This window comes from Emys orbicularis, chromosome 3 (assembly GCF_028017835.1).
Source record: "Emys orbicularis isolate rEmyOrb1 chromosome 3, rEmyOrb1.hap1, whole genome shotgun sequence".
NCBI lineage: Eukaryota > Metazoa > Chordata > Testudines > Emydidae > Emys > Emys orbicularis.
Window position 1 is genome coordinate 137181649 of NC_088685.1, and position 17857 is coordinate 137199505.

Sequence of the window (17857 nt, forward strand, 5' to 3'; positions counted from 1 at the left end):
GAAGTGGATGAATCCCTGATTCAAGAGAAAAAGTCAATTCAACCTTACCTACAAAACCTCAAGGGGCACTTTATAACGGGGCACTGGTCTCTGATATAACATACCTTTTTGTTCAATGCCTACTACGCTCACTAAATTAACATTCATTCCTTAAACTCCTCACTATTTAAAATAGACATTTTATGGCACTGATTAGTCTCAAAACTTCCTCTTAAACTGATACATTATTTCAAGCATGTGTCATGAATACTTTCAATACACTTTATTCTCCATATTCCAAGCCTTTCTTTTATATAAACTTGATTTCCTATGAAAATCACCTGTTTCTGCAATACTGACACCAATAAAATTTTTCCCCCAGATCTTCTCTTAACAGGAGTAGGACACATCATTTTAACCAGTCACAAGAAGTTTTCTGGCATGCTTGTGAGCTGGCTAATTATTTCACAATCTTGAAAGCTCACCGTCTGTAGAGCATAAAGCTTCTGTTAGTTAGGGATTCAGGCCTATAGTCACCCATTGAGATAAATATTTGTGCTGAAGATCAGTTAGCATGTGTACAGCACTTTATGCATAGAAAGTGCTGTAAGTATTAAATATTGTGTACCCACTGCTGACCAATAAACATTGAACTTGTTTACAGGGACCAACAGATGTATAATTAATGAAGACTAACTGTAGTAAGCATCATTTCCCTTCACTGGGTAAAATAACCCTATTGAAGGAATATTATTGAGGCATACTGATATCACCATATTAACATTAACTAAGGCCCTAAGCCCCCATGCAGTTCTCGACATACTGAGGAAGAGAGGAGTGCCACTTCCACAGCATGCTCACTCACTTCCTTCCTAACCTCAGAGTCCCCTATGCTGTGCATAGATTAGAACAAGAGCAAGGGTTTGTTGCCTGATACCCTGTTGTATTTTGTAGTGTGCCCAGGTGTTAATTAAGGAATAAGCTTATTCCCTCTACATACTGATCAATCTTATACTTCTATAATCCTAAAGTTTAACTCTATTTAGCATACAATAATTATATATGACATAACATGTTAGTTAATTATAACCACACAGTAAATGAACAATACACTACAATCATTGGCTATAGGTGGAGGTCAGAATCTGGTGGGGACCTGCTTCCCTCTCCTCAGCCCTCAAGTTCAAAGGGGAAGCTTGCCCAAATTACTGCAGACTGTTTCCCCATGGCATTCAGAATCCTTTCCACCTCTACCCCAGTGAGTGTTCTTAGGAGTAGCTGTGGCAGCACAGTGACAGGTGCTGCAAGAGTCATGCCTTCCAGAGGGCAGTGTAAAATGCAGGGGCCACAGTGTGAAGCCTGAAACACTTGGAATCCCACTCCTGCTAGAAGAATTAAAGAGAAACTCAGCTGAACTTTCCCAGTTTACACACTCACATGTAGGAAAGACTTCTGTGTGAGATATGCTAGGTGTGCTGCAATAAGTAATTATAACTGTTTTTGACAACTGTTATGACCAGATAGTTATGTGGAGTTATTTTTCTCAGCATGGACCTGATAATCCAACTTTCCCAAAGTAACAGCAGTACACATTGATGCACCTCTGTGACAAAATGGAAGTCTCTTTAAATAAAAGAGAAATGGTTCTAAAGTCTGTTTGTTAAAACTAAGGTACTTGAGGAATATTGGGCTTATAAAAAGTTCATTAAAAACTATCAAATTAAATAAATAAATTCTATGATAACAATGTATTAAATAGCTATGCAATTGCCACCAGCCCTGGGAAGTGTTATGACTAATGACCTATTACAAGTTTTGTCACTTTAAGAAGAGCTGTCTGATAGGAGGAGCCTGAAACTGGAAGCTGTCTGCCAGAAGTTTCTCTAACTCACTGACTGAAACCAGAGTATAGCTGCTGCAGCAGGAAACACCTATATTTTCTGTCTGGGATCAGCGAGAAATCCAGGGACTGCATTAGATTAAGTAAGGATTGTAGTTAAACTAAATGTGTCCTCTTAAGGAGATTGATGGGCAAAGCTGCAGGCAAGGCTTTTCATGACTGATGGCCTGTGGAGAGTAACTTATCGAGCACAGGCCCAAGGGCCTGCTGGAGCTGTGCTTGTAATATGCCGTTGGATCTGTGCTTGTGGATACAGTAGGAAAAGTAACACTGAATTTATGATTATTTTGCTAATCGAGGACTTGAGAATGCACAACAGCTCAGGGATTATCTATGTGCTAAAATGTACAGTGTGTGTGTGTTTATAACAATGGTGGTATATGTGGATTTCTTCCTGTTGCTCATTAGTGCCACACTTCCATATCTGGGTTAACTTAAAAATCAACCTCAGCCATACAAACTAATGGTACTAACCAAGGAAGTGAGGTGGGTGAAGACTAATTAAAAGAGGCACTCCACATTGTCTCAGAAAGGAATCTGCTCTAGGGGCCCAAAGAGGGCAGAGTGAATATTTACTGCAGGACTAGCTCTGTCAGCAAGTTAAAAACTTCCTATGTCAGTCTTGTGCATCATCATAGTGGGATTGACATGTATGATACTAATTTAGGCAATATAAACAAACCTGGAGTAATTTTGCAACTATGGTATTCTTTGATCCTCAACACATTGCTTCTTTTGCAGAAAAATTGACCAGCATCAAAACCACTGATCAGTTTTAAAATAAAATGAGAAACTAATGACCAAGAAGAAAATACTTTTGTAATTAGTGTTACCCACTAGGCTTTCTAGAATATTGCAGCTTTATCTAGGTCTTAATTCTTCGTTAATTGAAATAGGAAGACTAGCTTCTTTGCTCTCTTAGCTCACTAGTTCCTCAAATTCAAATGAACTGTTATGTAGTCTATTTGAAGAAAACAGTCCCTGTATATATAAGGGGGCAGTTAGTGCTGTTAAAGCTGGTTTACCACTTAAATACAAGCTGTCTCTAGGTGACCTGTTAGCAATTTCTACCAGTTCAGTGGCTGAATTTTCTTTGGCAGCCAACAATACTTTTGGAGTGATTCAGCTTCAGCCTTCAAACTGATTATGCGTCATAGGATTGACAGTTAGATGCCCATGCCATAGAAGAATCCATCTCTCCTACAGTTAGACATCAATCCAGCACTGTAGTTCTGATCTTTCAAATGAGATGGAGGAGCTAAAGGTTTGAAAACACTTCAGAACAAACAGGAACACTTAAAAATTAGTATTTGAAGAACAAAAGTAAGTGATACTTTGTTCTTACATAGCTTCTTTGGGGACTGTTAATGAGGTCAGCTCTCTTTAGCTATGTGGGATGAGATCATCACTGTACCTTCTCGCAAAATTGCATAGTATTATTGGATCTGAATGACTCTAAAGTCTGTGGCATGTCATTATTACTTCTGTATGCTGCCTTTTATTCAGGATTCCCAAGAGCTTTATATATTCACCTAAATTATATAATTTATATCCTAATCTGTGTTCCTCATTGTACCCCACACACCACATAGGATGTTCTGAGCAAGCCACACAGAAACAAGATTAAGCATTAAACCAACAAACGTAGCAGACATGCTCAGTAGGAAAGCCGGCTCTGCAGCTTTAAAGGTAATGTGCAAGGCGGGGGGGGGGGGGGGGGGCTCTTGGAAATTCTTGTACTTGTTATGTAAAGGAGGTTTGAAAGTCTTAGTTTTTTTAACATTAGAAATTCAGGTCCTATCTAGCCTGGAAGAGTATGACTGGATAACTTAGAGAAATTATTTCAGAAGAGCCAAAAGAATGAAAGTTGAGCTGTTGAAAAGGGCTCACAAATATGCCTAGATCCCCAAACAGGTCCTCGAAGTTTAAGTGGGGGGCGGGGGGGGGAGGGGGGGAGACCAAGCTTGACATGCCTGATTTTCTTCTAAAGTCAAAATCAAGCAGAAAAGACTGCATTCCTCAATAACTTTTTAAACTAAAATACTTTTCGAGGAACCTGTTAAGCCAGGGGTGGGCAAACTTTTTGGTCTAAGGGCTACATCTGGGTATGGAAATTGTATGGCGGGCCATGAATGCTCACAAAATTGGGGATTGGGGTGTGGGAGAGGGTGAGGGCTGTGGGGTGGGGCCAGAAATGAGGAGTTCAGGGTGTGGGAGGGGGCTCCGGACTGGGGCGGGGGGGGGGGGGGCTCCAGCTGGGGGTGCGGGCTCTGGGGTGGGGCTGGGGATGAGAGGTTGGAGTGCAGGAGGGTGCTCTGGGCTGGGACCAAAGGGCTCAGAGGACAGGAGGGGGATCAGGGCTAGGGCAGGGGATTGGGGCATAGGAGGGGGTCGGGGTGCAGGCTCCGGGTGGCACTTACCTCAAGCAGGTCCCGGAAGCAGCGACATGTCCCCTCTCTGGCTCCTATGCAGAGGCGTGGCCAGGTGGCTCTGCATGCTGCCCTGTCCACAGGCACTGCCGCTGCAGCTCCCATTGGCTGCAGTTCCCGACCAATGGGAGCTGCAGAGCCAGCGCTTGGGGTGGGGGCAACATACGGAGCCCCCTAGCTGCCCCTATGTGTAGGAGCCGGAAGGGGGACATATTCCGGGAGCTGCACGGAGCTACAGTACGCGTGGAGTGGGGCAAGCCCCGGACCCTGCTCCCCAGCGGGAGCTCAAGGGACGGATTAAAACGTCTGAAGGGCCAGATGTGGCCTCCGGGCTGTAGTTTGCCCACCCCTGTGTTAAGCCTTCTTATGCCCTGCATGTCCTCCACAATTTAAGTCGGTTGCACCCATGCTGCAGCTGAGTTGGCACTTGCTGCATTTACCTATTCTTCAAATTTTAGCATTCCTTAGCCACCCCAATCCATGAGTATTTAAAAAAAATGGAATAGTGGAAAGCAGAGGTTCAAAACCAAGAGAATACAGCAAGATATGAGGCAAGGTTTGCTTAGAGGAGCAAAAGTCAACTGTGCAATTCCTGCCTCCAGCTCTAGCAGTCACTCAATCCCCAACTAAATCAGATCTTTCAATTGTCCAAATGAATAATAATTTTGAAGGTTACAGGGAATCCATCATCTTGCATCAGATTCAGATCTCTACCCCCTATTGGTAAATTAAATGTTTTCTTATGCAGCAGATTGCTTACGGTATTCAGATAGACTATAGCATTTAACTTAGTTTTACTGAGACTTGTTAGAATGTAAGCATGATCTATTCAGTCTCAACCACTGCCTCTTCAGAGATGGCTAATTATTAAGCTATTTTGACTCTATGCTGCTGAAGTGATGCAACTGAGTCTGATTAGCTTGAGATGACGGATTATTGAACAGAGTGATGATAAAGGCTATTTCCCCTGAAAAACAGGTGTTCAAGTTTCTTTTGGATAACACTTGTAAATCCAAATAACCATTTAATCCAGTGATTTCTATCTTAACCCCTTACATCTAGCTCAATATTTGAAGTACAGTTTCACTTCTAACACCCAACACATAAAAAAATATTACTACTTGCACTACTGCAAGTTACATTTGGTTTCACATCTGAACCTCTAAGGGCAAGTGTACACTACAGCGCTACATCAGCGCAGGAGTGCCGCTGTAGCGCTTGTGGTGAAGACGCACTATGCCAACGGGAAAGCACTCTCCTATCAGCATAATTACTCCACCTCTGCGAGAAACAGAAGCTATGTCTCGTCTCTCTCTCCTGCTGACATAGTGCCAGTGTCGACAATGTGAAACTTATGTCGCTGTGGGGGGTGAGGGGGCTTTTTCACACCCCTGAGTGATGTAAGTTATATCAACTATAGTGTGGACCTGCCCTAATATACTCCAACTTGTCTACAACTGTCTTACACACAGGCCAAATCTGATTAATTCTTCCTCATAACACAAACTATTTTACTGCTCTCCTAATAAACTTTCAGTCTTCTCACTGTCACCACATAAAGCGTCCATACATTAGAAACGGACAAGGCTTAAAGTACTGCCTTCAAGAGTTTTGAGACAGACCAGCTTGTGAGGGGAAAACTTTCTTCAGTTTTTTCATAGCTAAGTACAACTGCAGCAAGCTCCACACAAGAGAACTGCCCACAGAACTTACTGCAGGATCAGGGCCTCAGTCAACAAAACTACACTGAATAGTTGACTATTGCTGTTTATACTTCAAGTAACTCTAGTGGGAACCTCAGTTACAACTATCCAACGTAGCTAAAAAGGGACATCAACTTAATTGTTCCTGTTATTGTAAGTATAATTTTTTCAGGAAACACGTATTACTAGAACAGACTACTTACATTTATGCAGTTTGTTGAACTTTGTATCTAACATGATGCATAGTCAATTTCACTGTATACAGTAGAACCTCAGAGTTAGGAACATCTAGGTTGTTTCTAACTCTGAACAAAACGTTATGGTCATTCTTTCAAAAAGTTTACAACTGAACACTGACTTAATACAGCTTTGAAACTTTACTATGCAGAAGAAAAATGCTGCTTTTAACTATCTTAATTTAAATGAAACAAGCACAGAAACAGTTTCCTTACCTTGTCAAATCTTTTTTTTAAAACTTTCCCTTTATTTTTAGTAGTTTACATTTAACAAAATACTGTACTGTATTGGCTTGGAGGGGGGGAGGGTGTCTGCTGCCACCTGATTGCGTACTTCTAGTTCTAAATGAGATGTGTGGTTGACTGGTCAGTTCGTAACTCTGAGGTTCTACTGTTGTTTCCTTTGGCCTGGTCTACACTACGAGTCTAGGTCGAATTTAGCAGCGTTAAATCTAATTAACCCTGCACCCGTCCACACAACGAAGCCATTTACTTTGACATAAAGGGCTCTTAAAATCGATTTCTGTACTCCTCCCCGACGAGGGGAGTAGTGCCAAAATCGACATTGCCATTTCGAATTAGGGTTAGTGTGGCCGCAATTCGACGGTATTGGCCTCCGGAAGCTATCCCACACTGCACCATTGTGACCGCTCTGGACAGCAATCTGAACTCGGATGCACTGGCCAGGTAGAGAGGAAAAGCCCCGCGAACTTTTGAATTTCATATCCTGTTTGCCCAGCGTAGAGAGCACAGGTGACCACACAGAGCTCATCAGCACAGGTAACCATGCAGTCCAAGAATCGAAAAAGAGCACCAGCATGGACCGTACCAGAGGTACTGGATCTGATCGCTATATGGGGAGAGGATTCCGTGCTAGCAGAACTACGTTCCAAAAGACGAAATGCCAAAACATTTGAAAAAATCTCCAAGGGCATGATGGAGAGAGGCCACAATAGGGACTCACTACAGTGCCGCGTGAAAGTTAAGGAGCTCAGACAAGCATACCAGAAAACCAAAGAAGCAAACAGGTCAGAGCCGCAGAAATGCCACTTCTACGCTGAGCTGCATGCAATTCTAGGGGGGGGCCGCCACCACTACCCCACCCCTGACCGTCGATTCCGAGGAGGAGGTACTCTTAGCCATGCCTGAGGATTCTGCGGACGGGGAAGATGAGGAGAAGGAGGAGGACGACGACGATGAGCTTACGGAGAGCACACAGCACTCCGTTCTCCCCAACAGCCAGGATCTTTTTCTCAGCCTGACTGAAGTACCCTCCCAAGGCGGTATCCCAGACAATGAAGCCATGAAAGGGACCTCTGGTGAGTGTACCTTTGTAAATATAAAACATGGTTTAAAAGCAAGCGTTTTTTAATGATTAATTTGCCCTGAGGACTTGGGATGCATTCACGGCCAGTACAGCTACTGGAAAAGTCTGTTAACATGTCTGGGGATGGAGCGGAAATCCTCCAGGGACATCTCCATGAAGCTCTCCTGGAGGTACTCCAAAAGCCTTGCCACAAGGTTTCTGGGAAGTGCAGCCTTATTCCATCCTCCATGGTAGGACACTTTACCACGCCATGCTAGTAGCAAGTAATCTGGTATCATTGCATGACAAAGCCTGGCAGCGTATGGTCCCAGTGTTTGCTGGCATTCAAGCAATATCCGTTCTTTATCTCACTGTGTTATCCTCAGGAGACTGATATCGTTCATGGTAACCTGGTTGAAATACGGGAATTTAATTAAGGGGACAGAGGTGGCCGTTCCCACTGGGCTGTTTGCCTGTGGCTGAAAAGAAATCCTTCCCTGCATTTAGCCAAGTGCAAAGGGGGAGGGGGGAGGATTGGCCCAGAGCTTTTCGCGTTTTGCTAGCAGGGATCTTCCCTAATACCAGCCACGCGGTGGGGGGAGGGATAAAGCACTCATCCCAGAGAATTAATGGCGGGTTGGGGGGGGGGGGGGTGTTAGTTTGGTTCCTGCAGGGATCTTCCCTGATACCAGCCACGCGGTGGGGGGAGGGATAAAGCACTCATCCCAGACAATTGGATGGTGGGGGGGTATTAGCTTGTTTTCTGCTGCTGAAGGTTAACAGGAAAACTGCAGCACAACGGGCTTTGCTTGGTATGTGGGAAAGCAGGGCGCAGAAGCCTAAAGACAGTGGCTTACCATGGCAGCATGCAAGCTGAATTCTGTTGCCCGGACCTGCGTCTGTGATCTCTAGCAGCAAAGCCACAGGCACTCAATATTAAGAGGCAAAATGCGACCTTGCACAGAAATCACATGTGCTATGTAATGTGAATAGTATTTGTCACCGTGAAAGAGTATAAGCATTGTTCTGAAAAATGTATCTTTTAAAAAAATTCTCTCCTTTTTTCACTCCCTCCAGCAGCTGCAAATGTTTCAAGCCTCCCTCCTCCTTCCCGAAGGCTATCCCAGATAAGGCGTCGTAAAAAGAAGACGCGAGACGAGATGTTTGCAGAAATCATGCAATCCACCAGGAGTGAAAGAGCTCATCTGAATGAGTGGAAGGAGACGGTTTGCAAGTATAGGAAAGAAGCCAGTGAACGTGAGGACAGGAGGGACCAACGTGAGGACATGAGGGACCAACGTGAGGACAGAAGGGACCAACGTGAGGAGAGGAGAGACGCTCGAGATGAGAGGTGGCGTCAGGAAGATAAGATGAGGCAGGATGCAACGCTGGGGCTGCTGCGTGAGCAAACAGACATGCATCCGTTCTTTATCTTGCTGTGTAATCCTCAGGAGAGTGATATCGCTTAGGGTAACCTGGTTGAAATACGGGAATTTAATTAAGGGGACAGAGGTGGCCGTTCCTACTAGGCTGTTTGCCTGTGGCTGAAAAGAAATCCTTCCCTGCAGTTAGCCAAGCGGTGTGTGTGTGTGGAGGGGGGAGGGTGGGGGGGGGCACTGGCGCTGAGCTTTTTGCGTTTGGCTAACAGGGATCTTCCCTAGGGTGACCAGATGTCCCGATTTTATTGGGACTGTCTCGATATTTGCTTGTTTGTCCCAATGTTAGGTCGGGACACTGGACAAACAAGCAAAGGATCCGGAGCCTGGAAGGGCTCGCGCCCCCCCCCCCCCGACTCCGCCCCCTCCTTCCCCCATTGACTCCCTCTCCACATTCCCACCTCTTCCCCAAGCACGCCATTCCTCCTCCCTCCAACGCTTGTGGAGGGAGGCCCCGGAGATGCAGGGGGAGCGCGGGTGAGTGAGAGTCCGGCCTGGCCCCGAGCGCAGGCAGGACTCAGTCGGGCGGTACCTGGAGGGAGAGTAGGGGGGCGGCCCGTGGGGACAGGCGGCTGCTGTTCTCCCCACCTGGGCAGCGGGACTCGGGAGCAGCCGCTGCTGCAGCTCCTACTGCCGCAGCCGGAGGAAGCGGCCATGGCGCTCGGCGGCTGTGGCTCTGGCCCGAACCCCCCGAGCCCGGGCCTGTTGCGAGGACCCAGCAGCATGCAAGCTGCGCCCAGCCCCTGGCCAGTCGTGTCTGGGCTGGCTGCCCAGTTGGTGCAATCCCGCAGCGGCCCCGGGGCGGAGGCATCGGCAGCCCAGCCCCATTCATTCCCCTGGGGGGACAGGGGTGCTGGGGCCTGCTGCCCCCACTCCGGGGCCGCCCGCGGGATTGCACCAGCTAGGCAGCCAGCCCAGACGCGACTGGCCAGGGGCTGGGCGCAGCGTGCCCCCTGGGTCCCCGCAGCAGGCCCGGGCTCGGGGGGGTTCACGGGCGCCAGAGCCACAGCCACTGAGCTTGGCCAGTGGCTGCTTCCTCCCCCCGCGGCAGCGGGAGCTGCAGCAGCGGCTGCTCCCGAGTCCCGCTGCCCAGGTGGGGAGAACAGCCGCCGCCTGTCCCCGCGGGTCGCCCCCCTACTCTCCCTCCAGGTACCGCCCGACTGAGTCCTGCCTGCGCTCGGGGCCAGGCCGGACTCTCACTCACCCCGGCCCCGTGCTCCCCCTGTGTCTCTGGGGCCTCCCTCCAGCGCTTGAGGAGGAAGGGGGGGGTGTTGTTTTTTTGGTCTGCCGCAGTTTTTTTTTTTTTTGCTCCCCCCCGCGTCCCGATATTTGACCTGGGTGATCTGGTCACCCTAATCTTCCCTGATACCAGCCACGCGGTGGGGGGAAGGGCAAAGCGATCATCCCAGAGAACTGGAGGGAGGGGGAGGGTTAGTTTGGTTTCTGCTGCTGCACGTTAACAGGAAAACCGCAGCACTCAACGGGCTTTGCTTGGTATGTGGGAAAGGAGGGCACTGCTTTTATGAAGTTTGCAGAAGCTGAAAGACAATGGCTTACCATGGCCGCATGCTAGCTGAATTCTGTTGCCCGGACCTGCGTCTGTGATTTCTAATACCAAAGCCCCAGGCACTCAATATTAAGATGCAAAATGCGACCTTGTACCGAAATCACATGTGCTATGTAATGTGAATAGTGTTGTTCACCATGAAAGAGTATAAGCATTGTTCTGTAAAATGTATCTTTTTAAATATTTCTCTCCCTTTTTTCCCTCCCGCAGCTGAAAATTTTTCAAGCCTCCCTCCTCCATCCTGAAGGCTATCTCAGATAAGGCTGCGAAAAAAACGGACGCGAGACTAAATGTTCTCTGAGATCATGGAATCGACCTGCAATGAAAGAGCTCATCTGAATGAGTGGAAGGACACGATATCACAGTACAGGAAAGCTGCCAGTGAACGTGAGGCCAGGAAGGACGAGCGTGAGGAGAGGAGGGATGCTCAAGATGAGAGGTGGCGGGATACAACGCTGGGGCTGCTGCGGGATCAAATGGACATGCTCCGGCGCCTGGTGGAGCTTCAGGAACAGCAGCAGGATCACAGAGTGCCGCTGCAGCCCCTGTATAACTGCCCTCCTCAAGTTCCATAGTCTCCTCACCCAGACATATAAGAACGCGGGGGGGGGGCGGGGGGGGGAGGAGGGAAAGAGGCTCCGTGCACCCTGCCACTCCACCCCAGTGGACAGCCCAAGCAAAAGGCTGTTATTATTTTGAACTTTTGAAGTGGCCTTTTCCTTCCCTCCTCCCCTCCTCCCAAACCCCACCCGGGTTACCTTGTCAGTTCTCTCCCTATGTTTATAATCAATTAATAAATAATACATGATTTTTAAATGATAGTGACTTTATTTCCTTTGAAAGCAAGCTGTGATCGAAGGGGGAGGGTGGGTTGCTTACAGAGAATGAGTCAATCAAGGGGGCGGGTTTTCATCAAGGAGAAACAAACAGAACTTTCACACCGTAGCCTGGCCAGTCATGAAACTGGTTTTCTCTGATGCGCAGCGCTTCCTGGTGCGCAGTGCTTCCTGGTGTGCTCTTCTAATCGCCTTGGTGTCTGGCTGCGCGTAATCAGCGGCCAGGCGATTTGCCTCAACCTCCCACCCCGCCATAAAGGTCTCCCCCTTACTCTCACAGAGATTGTGGAGCACACAGCAAGCAGCAATAACAATGGGAATATTGGTTTGGCTGAGCGAGTCAGTAAAGTGCGCCAGCGACCCTTTAAACATCCAAATGCACATTCTACCACCATTCTGCACCTGCTCAGCCTGTAGTTGAACAGCTCCTGACTACTGTCCAGGCTGCCTGTGTATGGCTTCATGAGCCATGGCAGTAAGGGGTAGGCTGGGTCCCCAAGGATAACTATAGGCATTTCAACATCCCCAACGGTTATTTTCTGGTCTGGGAAGTAAATCCCTTGCTGCAGCCATTTAAACAGATTAGTGTTCCTGAAGACGCGAGCGTCATGAACCCTTTCTGGCCATCCCACGTTGATGTTGGTGAAACGTCCCTTGTGATCCACCAGTGCTTGCAGCACCATTGGAAAGTACCCCTTGGGGTTTATGTACTGGCTGCCCTGGTGCTCCGGGGCCAAGACAGGGATATGGGTTCCATCTATCGCCCCACCACAGTTAGGGAATCCCATTGCAGCAAAGCCATCCACTATGACCTGCACGTTTCCCAGAGTCACTACCTTTGGTAGCAGCAGCTCAGTGATTGCTTTGGCTACTTGCATCACAGGAGCCCCCACAGTAGATTTGCCCACTCCAAATTGATTCCCGACTGACCAGTAGCTGTCTGGCGTTGCAAGCTTCCACAGGGCTTTCGCCACTCGCTTCTCAACTGTGAGGGCTGCTCTCATGTTGGTATTCTGGCGCTTCAGGGCAGGGGAAAGCAAGTCACAAAGTTCCATGAAACTGCCCTTACGCATGCGAAAGTTTCACAGCCACTGGGAATCGTCCCAAACCTGCAACACTATGCGGTCCCATCAGTCTGTGCTTGTTTCCCGGGCCCAGAATCAGCGTTCCATGGCTATAACCTGCCCCATTAACAGCATGATCTCCAAAGCGCCGGGGCCCGTGGTTTGAGAGAATTCTGTGTCCATTTCCTCATCACTCTCGTCGCCGCACTGCCGTAGCCGCCTCCTCCTCGTCTGGTTTTTCAGGTCCTGGTTCAGCATAAACTGCACGATAATGCGCGAGGCATTTACAATGTTCATGACTGCTGTCTTGAGCTGAGCGGGCTCCATGCTTGCTGTGGTATGGCGTCTGCACAGTTCACCCAGGAAAAAAGGCGCGAAACGGTTGTCTGCCATTGCTTTCACGGAGGGAGGGGTGAGGCTGTACCCAGAACCACCAGCGACAATGTTTTTTGCCCCATCAGGCATTGGGATCTCAACCCAGAATTCCAATGGGCAGGGGAGACTGCGGGAACTATGGGATAGCTACCCACAGTGCAATGCTCCGGAAGTCGACGCTAGCCTCGGTACATGGACACACACCGCCGAATTAATGTGCTTAGTGTGGCCGCATGCACTCGACTTTATACAATCGGTTGCCAAAAATCGAATTCTGTAAATTCGGAGTAATCCCGTAGTGTAGACATACCCTGTGTGTGAGTAACCTTCACAGAGCAACAGTGGTGACAAACACTTGTTTAAAAAAGTGTTAAGTCACAAATTGGCATAGCTCCTTCATAGCAGGTATGACACTTGAAACTAAGATTAAGATTTGGGGCTTTTTTTAAACTATTTCAAGTTGATACTATCCCCCTAAACAAGCTGTTGCATCTTTTTCATTGTTCCCTCATCTTGTGCCAACCAGAGATGAGAGTCAACCAGCTTTTGACAGTAGTAGCGTCTTCTTCAGGTGCAGAGAGGACATTTTCTTTTCAATTTACTCAACTAGTTCAGTTCAATGACTAGCTCATACAAAGTCGAGAAACCAACTGGGAGCTGAAAAGCAGGAAAACTTGTTTCCTCTCTTCCAATCCTCTGAATAAAAATGAAGTGTGAGAATGAGAACTACTACTTCTAAAATCTTGAAAGACAGGGTGACCAGAAACAATCAATTCAATTCACTACAGATTATACTTCCTCTGTTTAATAAATCAGTTTTAAATAAAAACATTAATAAATTGCAGCACATTAAGGTAGTCTTATTTAACTAATAACCATTTTAAAATGCTGTTTGCGCATTTAATTGAATTTCATTTCCAATCCAGGTGCAGTTTGACACAAATAACAAGTTAATACTAATAAATGAGAAATGTCTCATTTTCTACATTAAAAACGCAAAAATTAAAAATCTAAACAAACATATTAAGCTATAGAATTGCTTACAGTGTGTAGCATATCCTCCTGGCTAGCAAAAATGTACCAAACTTAGTGTAAAGGCTATATTTTGTTGCAAAACATGTTTTGATGGTTATGCTAATAATGAGAATCAACTTTTCTTTAGGAAAGCAGCTAAGGTACATATGCAAAACAAGATGAAAATTTATTATTTAAATTATAGTTTCCTACTTGCTGATTTAAATCAATCTAGCCAGGTCAGGATCAAGGATCAATTACGCTCTCTAAAATTCAGGAATTTAACTGCTGTGATTACTCACAAATTCAAACTGTATTTAATTTTCTCATCTTACGGCTTTGAAGATTTTGATATTTGATGTGGTACTCTAGTTAGCATAAAACAAATCTGACAGTTTAATAGTAACAGAGCACCAGACCAGAAAACAAAGCATTTGGATTCTAGTCCTAGCTTTGACATGCACTTCCTGTAAAACTGTAAGTCTCTACTCTCTGCATCAGCTTTCATATCTGTAGAATGGGTATAATACATACCTATCTCCAGGGCTACCAAGACTTCATTAATGTTTACAAAGTACTTTGAAATCCTTGGATAGAAAATTGTATTTTCATAATTACTATTACGTATCACCACAGAAAGCAAACATTTTATTGAATCAAACACTTAAGAGCTGCTGATGGCTCTATTTAGAAATAATCCTGCTTCTGTATAATCCTGTCTGTATGTCTCTTCTCTTGTTCTGTATTCTTAAAGACTCTGCATGAAAGCAGGATATTCTGAATTACTGCTCTTGCTGTTTCTATCCTCACCTCCATTCCATAATCCTGTTTGAAGTCACAATCATTTCCATAGCAACCAACTGACATTTTTAATAAAGTTTTAAAAAGCAAATTTGACTGACTTTGCATTTTTATATACTGTTTTCAAGAGAAGCATATAACTGAGTTAAGTTATAGCTTGGTTAAATGTTAAAGATGAACTGTTACAGAAGAATAAGATAACTACCTAACCTGACTTTTCTAAGCTCCTTTTTGAAGGAGTTTATCAGGCTTCTTCTCTAGCACAAAAATTTGAATGACCTCTTTCAGTTTTAACAAGGTCTGAAACAGACTACAACCTCTAGCACAGAAACTGAAAATCTGAAGGGATTAATTGTTCAAACTTCCAAAGGACTTTTTAAAAATCAGGAAGGTTGTATATCTAGGAACAAAGAATGCAGGCTATATTTATTGCTTTCCAGGATACAGCCCATACTGTGACTCTGAAGAGGACTTAATGCACATCTGAACTTATTTAGCCCTGGTCCACACTATCGCTCAAGGGTGTGGATTTTCCAAACCCCTGACCGATGCAGTTACACCAGTCTAATTCCTGGTGTAGACAGCACTCTGTCGAGGGGAGGATGTGATGAACCAGAGAAACTGCCAACCAGAAAAGCCAGGGTTTTAAAGAATGCCTTTGGGCCCAGCTAGCCCCACTCCACTATATCCGCAGCCAATGCCAGGCCTGGAGGAGAGGGGGGTAAAAGAAGGGAGCCTGGCTTAGTTCAGGGCTGACTGGTGAAGAGGCAGGAACTAGCTGTCTCCCAGCCTGCAGGGACAGAGAAAAAGCCTGCCAGCCAGGGCAGCCACCTGGAGGTAAGCACCGGTTTCCCAGCTAAGGGAGACTGTGAAGAAATCTCCAGCATGGGAGATAACTGACTGAGGAAAACCCCAGATCAGTGGTTCTCAACCTATTTACCATTGTGGGCCACATATGCAGCGCTCTCTGTGTTATGTGGGCCGCATCCACACTATGTATATACTATCTGTATGGCCCTGAAAATGTCACATGGGCCGCAGCTGTGTGCTGACTAGGCTGCAAGTGGACCATGGATTGAGAACCAATGCCCCAGGGAGACTGTGGGGCTCATCCTCACCAGCTGGTGGCTGCCACGCCCGAAGGAGCTTGGGACCACAGCAAGGCACAATCCAGACCTCTGGGCTGGGACCTGGTGGAGAGGGAGGGCCAAGGTCCCTCTCTCCCCAGCCTTAAAGGCTAAGGCCACACAGCCACAGGGAGCTGAGAGCCAGGCAATCTCACCACTAGGCAGCCAGCCACCCAAGCCCCTGTTACAGAGGGCTTCTTCTGTCAACATAGCGACCACCTCTCAGGGAGGCGTAAGTAGCATCTGCACTAAGCACTGCAGCTGCAGTGCTGTAAGTGTAGACTAGCCCCATAAGGTCATAGTGAATAAGCAGCTCAACACTAGCTCCAATGCTGTGGCTAAAAGGGCTAATGTATAACAGGAATATCAAGTAGGAGTAGGAAGGTGATGGCTTGGCTTTGTTTGTTTTTTTAAACACCTTTTGGTAGCACCTGTCAGACCACTATTGGAGTATAGTACACAGTTCTGATGTCACTTGAAAAGGGTCACAGAAAAGCTAAAAGAATGAGTTTAGAAAATATCTTACAATGAGAAAATGAAGAAGCTCAATTTATTTAGTTCATTGAAAGCAAGGTTAAAAGGTGCTTGATCATGCTCTACTCCTGGGGGAATTCTGCGCCACTGCACAATGCAGAATTTACACAGAATTAATATTCTGTGCAGAATTTCATTTCCCCCCGCAGAACTGGTGCTGCACAGCTGCTGGCTGCCACTAGGGGCTGCTGGATCAGAAGAACCCAGCTCTCCATCTTGCAAAAACAGACACTGCTGGGGAGAGGGGGAGGGGGAGCTGGAGGGTGCCAGGCAGTTGCAGTTCCCAGCACTTCCTGAAAGAAGGAGGTGGCATGCAGGAAACTCTGTACAAGCCCAGGACCCAGCATCAAGCTGTTTCTCTGTGGATCCATGGGCTCTGGAAGGTAGGGGGTATGGGTGTCTGAGACTGGAGGGACAGTTTTCTCCTCTGAGAGGTGCCCAACTGGCAAATGTGACACACCCAGACTGAGGCACCCAACAAAAGCATAACAGAGAAACAGGAACTGGGTTGTTGCAGGGTTTTTTTTAAACTCGCTACTCCTGGGGGAATCTTTTTTGTTGTCTGTATTGTTACAGACATACTTGCTGACAGATATTTTGAAATAAATTACCAAAATAATTGAAACTGGTGTAAAAAATTATGTTATTCTGACAAATAAAATATATGGAATTTTGCAGAATCTTTTTTTTTTTTTTTTGGCACAGAATTCCCCTAGGAGCAATACTCTAATAACTTAGAGCGGGAAATGATACTGGAAGACTATTTAGCAGGCAAAGACAGAAGAATCCAATGGTGCAAAGTTAAAACATTCAAACTGAAAATAAACTTTAACAGCATGGGTAATTAGCCAATGGAACAGATTACCAAGGGGTGGGGTAAATTTATCCATTACTTGGAGTCTTTAAATCAAGAATGGATGTCTTTCTAAAATGTTAAACCACAAATTATTGCACTAGACACAAAAGGCATTAAGTAATCTGTAGCTCAGATTAACAGATCATGATGGTACCTTCAAACCTTAATCGAAGGAATTTGCTCTCAATTTTGAATGAGTATTGAATCACCAAGTAAAGTGCTGGGGTTGTTACAAAAAAAATTTAAAAGCTCCTGAAGAGTTTTGTACCAAAGGATCTAATAAGATTATTTTCTAACCAACTAACATTTCTAAAATATTCAGAATGATTATGAACCCACCATCCTATAGTTTTCTAGCAAAGGAGATAAGCTTTATAATTTTTGGATGTGAGATAATATACATCAAATCTTATTCCTCCACCCATTAGAAATGAGTTCAAAGCAGTAGCAGACAGATAGGCAGTGCACATGTGGCTGCATCTCAGTTTAGAATTGAGACCTTATCATAATACTAGTTTTGAAAAGACACTACAAACACTTTACTTAGCAACAATCTGTTCACTGCTTTAGCTTTAAGAAGCTGAACTCTAGCAAACACCCTTCACCCCTTTGCCTCCCAGCTATACAGGCCAAATCAGACTCTCTCTTCCTTATATTCATAGGTAAATGTAATCCCTGCAATAACGTGGCTACC

The 17857-nt window shown here is 45.9% G+C and overlaps 1 protein-coding gene across 1 annotated transcript in view; it reads right to left on the bottom strand.

The window, feature by feature from the left end:
* Positions 1–17857, bottom strand: part of ARID4B (AT-rich interaction domain 4B) — a 160029-nt gene that overhangs the window by 115990 nt on the left and 26182 nt on the right.